The following is a 4846-nucleotide window of genomic DNA, read 5'->3' as shown; positions in this document are numbered from 1 at the left end:
ATAGTGACTATTGTGAGGATGGTGCAGGACCATGTAGTGTTTCATTCATTTGTACGTAGGGTTATTAAGAGTTGGAAATGACCCGACAGCACCTAAGGACAACAGCAACTGCCCTCCCCAATCCTATGATTTACACTTCCAGGAATAAGAAAGTGAAAAAGTCATAAGGAATTCATGGACCAGGTTGGTGGTGATTACTGAAGAAAAATAAAACATTGAACTTAAAAAAAAAAAAAAACTTCAAGAAGAAATATATTGAAGTTAAACAAGAACTTTACAGGGAATGGACCTTTCAAAACAGAAAGGTATTTAATGAAACAAGAAAATACTAACATGGAGGTTAGATCAGGATATGCTATTTCCACCCTCACATCACTCACCATCTCAGAACTGGCAGCTCAGTATTCTTACACATAAATTAAAGAGAGTTGAATTTTATGCTTGCTTAAAAAAAAAAAAAAAAATTTTTTTTTTTAGACTATGATAATCAAAAGAAATCACTAAAGAGAGGAATCTGTTACCTCTCTCATTGTTAAAAAAACAAAAACAAAAAAATCTTTCCTTGACTCTACTTCTTTCAACATCTAATAATATCCCATTCCATTCTCCCTTTTTTAGCAGCAAAACTCAAAATATCGCCATAATGTGTCTTCTATTTCTCTCGTTCTATTCTCTTTAATCCCCTTCAGTTACACTTCAACACTTAATACTTTCTAAAAATCCTCTTCTCAAGATCACCACAGGCCTCTGAATCGTTCAATTTAAATTAGTTATTCATTTCTCATCTTATTAAATCCGTTACCAGAATTTAACCTAACTGATCTACCCCTCTCTTTCCTTCCTATACTCTCTACAGGACAAAAATTCCCAAATATCTCCACTCAGACTGCTTCCTTGAGATTGAAACCTGGAATTCCAATTGCTTCCATGGTATTGTCAACTAAATTACAAATAGATATACTGAACAAATCCAAAGCTGGATGCCTGGTTCTGCTCTCATCCCCAAATTGACTCCACTCACATCATCCTCCATCTTGACTGATGGCACATTTGGTTTATTTTTTTTCTCATTCCCTACATCAACTCTATTCGAAAATCCTGTTGGCTTTAACTTTAACATATATCCCAAATTCAAGAATTTCTTGTCATTTTTGGAGCTGTCACCTAATTCCTAGCCACCACCATCTTTCACCTGGATAATTAGAATTGTCTCTCACATAGTCTCGGTGCTTTTACCTATTATACTCTACTCCAGTAGTCTATCCTCAGCACAGCAACTGGAACCAAAACCAAAACCATTGCCATCGAGTTGATTCCAGCTTATAACGTCCCTATAGGACAGAGTAGAACTGCTCCGTAGGGTTTCCAAGGAGTGGCTGGTGGATTTGAACTGCCGGCCTTCTGGTTAGCAGCCAGACTCTTAACCACTGTACCTTTAAACCCATAATAAGTAAGGTCATATCACGACTCTACCACGATGGCACTCCATGTCTCTCACGGTAAAAGTTAAAACTTTACATTTGCTAAAGATCAGGCAGCAGTAATCTTGTTACCCTCCTGCCTCTCTAAACTCCTCTCTCATGGCTGACCCTCACAGATTCTCCAGTCCATGTGGTCCCTTTCTGTTCCACTTACCGATGAGGTACACTTTTGCCATAGGGCCTGTACATTCATAGGCTGTACGTTCCCTTTGTGTGGAGCACGTTTCCTTCCCCAACTCTCCAAATGGCTTAATTTATGCACTTTATGTGCATAAATTTAAAGAAATTGATATTTTAGACAGCACTACCCTTGTTGTTGTTGTTAGGTGCCATTGAGTCAGTTCCGACTCGTAGCGATCCCATGAACAACAGAAGGAAACACTGCCTGGTCCGGAGCCATCCTTACAATCATTGTTATGCTTGAGCCCATTGTTGCAGCCACTGTGTCAATCCACCTCATTGAGGGTCTTCCTCTTTTCTGCTGACCCCTGTACTCTGCCAAGCATGACGTCCTTCTCCAGGGACTGATGCCTCCTGACAACATGTCCAAAGTATGTAAGATGCAGTCTCGCCATCTGTGCTTCTAAGGAGCATTCTGGTTGTACTTCTAAGACAGATTTGTTTGTCCTTTTTGCAGTCCATGGTATATTCAATATTCTTTGCCTACACCACAATTCGAAGGCGTCAATTCTCCTTCGATCTTCCTTGTTCATCGTCCAGCTTTCACATGCATATGCAGTGATTGAAAATACCATGTTTTGGGTCAGGCACACCTTAGTCTTCAAGGTGACGTCTTTGCTCTTCAACACTTTGAAGAGGTCCTTTGCAGCAGATTTTTGCCCAATGCAATGCGTCTTTTGATTTCTTGACTGCTGCTTCCATGGCTGTTGATTGTGGATCCAAGTAAAATGAAATCCTTGACAACTTCAATCTTTTCTCCATTTATCATGATGTTGGTCATTGGTCCAGTTGTGAGAGTTTTTGTTTTCTTTATGTTGGGGTGCAATCCATACTGAAGGCTGTGGTCTTTGATCTTTATTAGTAAGTGCTTCAAGTCCTCTTCATTTTCAGCAAGCAGTGTTATGTCATCTGCATAACACAGGTTGTTAATGAGTCTTCCTCCAATCCTGATGACCCGCTCTTCTTCATGTAGTCCAGCTTCTTGGATTATTTGCTCATCATACAAATTAAATAGGTATGGTGAAAGAATACAGCCTTGACGTACACCTTTCCTGACTTTAAACAAATCAGTATCCCCTTGTTCTGTCTGAACAACTAAGGTTCCTCATGAGCACAATTAATTGTTCTGGAATTCCCATTCTTCGCAGTGTTATCCATAGTTTGTTATGATCCACACAGTTGAATGCCTTTGCATAGTCAATAAAACACAGGTAAACATCCTTCTGGTATTCTCTGCTTTCAGCCAGGATCCATCCAACATCAGCAATGATACCCCTGGTTCCATGTCCTCTTCTGAAACCAGCCTGAATTTCTAGCAGTGGCTTGTCAATATACTGCTGCAGCCATTTTTGAATGATCTTCAAAACTTTCATTGTTGTTACCTTGAAATTTACCATTATCTCCATAGGTTTGAACCAGTCTATTATTACTTGGTATCAGCTTGCCTTCCTCTCCAGTAGAAAGTTCTATACCTATCCCGCTTATTCCTCTTTTATCGTTCTGATGTTGTCATTTACAAATTAACCTCTCTTGTTCCCTGTTGTAATTCTTTTGGTTTTGTATGTTCCTTGAGAGTTCATTTCCTAATTTGGTATCTGGCTGGTACAACCTTGTATCCCACATTCAGGTTGTGGCCTGATGTTGTTTGTTCTCAGACAGAAGGACTCTCTTTAATAATTCCTGTAAGTTTGTTTTGGTTTTTACATATTTCCTTAATTTCTGCTTATCTGGGACCGTTCTAATTTCATCATCATATTTGAATGAGAGTTTTGCAAGGTATAGTATTCTTGGTTGGCAATTCTTTTTCTTTCAAGGTTCTATTTATGTCATCCCATTGTCTCCTTGCCTGCATGGTTTCTGCTGAATAATCAGAGTTTAGTCTTATTGTTTCTCCTTTGTATGTGACCTTTTGTTTTTCTCAAGCTGCTCTCAGGATTTTTCCTTGTCTTTGGTTTTTGCGCGTGTGATTATGATATGCCTTGGTGATTTTCTTTTGGGGTCTATCCTAGATGGGGTATGTTGAGCTTCTTGGATGGTCAGCTTTTTATCTTTCTTATTAGGGAAGTTTTCTGTTAGCAGTTCTTCAATGATCTTTTCTGTGTTTTCCGTTTTTTCCCCTGTTCTGGAACTCCGATCCCTTGCAAATTTTTGCTTTTGATTGTATCCCACACAATTTTCAGTTTCTTCATTGTTTTTTGATTTTTCCTCAAACACAGTTGTAGCCAAGCATTGTTTTCAATTTTGCTGATACGGTCTTCCATCATTTCAAACCTGTTCCTCAGCCCTTCTATGACATTGTCCATTTTTAAAATCTTGTTTTTTACCTTTTGGATTTCTAACTGTTGTTTTTGTATGACTTCTTGCTGTGAATTTATTTTGAAATTTTTTTCCTGTTTTATTTTCCTGAACTCTTCCATTTTTTTGTCTGTATTTTCCATGAATTTGTCTGCCTTTTCCATGAATTTGTCTATTTTTTCCTCATTTTTGTCTGCTTTTTGTTTTAACTCTTCAACAGCTCTGAATGTTAGAGATTTAAATTCCTTATTAGGTAGTTCTAGTGTCTTTTCTTCTACTGAAAAGTAATCTGGTGTTTTTTTTTTTTTTAGATGCCTTTTTTTAATATGTTTTGAAATTGTATGCTGTCTTTGGGACATTCGGTAGGTATTTTTTTCATTTATTGATTGTAGATCTGTTTTTTTAATCCTGCTTTTTGTTTTATTTTGTTATGTCTAAGCAGGTGGGCTGTGCATTCTTTGTTGTTTACTTGTCTGTGGTCACGATACTTTTTACTTCCTTGTCCAATGGGTAGGGTCAGTCACTCAGCTATGGTGCAGCAAGGCAGGTCCAGCTGAAGGGAAGGGGCTGGGAAGGGTTGTTTGTGTCACATACTAGGGCCCACAGGGTGGGTCAGAATCAGTGCTGGTCAGGTTGTGGTAGGCCATGTCTGTGCTGCTCAAGGGTGTGATGTTCAGTGCGCAATGTTGGTAGGCAGGAGGAAGGGGGGAGGTTGTGATGTGTGGAGCTAATATGGGTTTGGGGAAGAGGAGAGATGGGAGAGAGAAATAGAAGCCAAAAACAGGCAAAGAAATAAGAAAAGAGGGCTAAGAGAGCTTGCCGTTAGAGTGGAGAGATGAGAAACTAAGAGATGGACAAAAACAAAATGAAAAAAAAAGGGAAAAAGAAAA

Source organism: Loxodonta africana, unplaced genomic scaffold (genome assembly GCF_030014295.1).
Source record: "Loxodonta africana isolate mLoxAfr1 unplaced genomic scaffold, mLoxAfr1.hap2 scaffold_55, whole genome shotgun sequence".
Lineage (NCBI taxonomy): Eukaryota > Metazoa > Chordata > Mammalia > Proboscidea > Elephantidae > Loxodonta > Loxodonta africana.
This window is presented reverse-complemented; position numbering follows the sequence as displayed.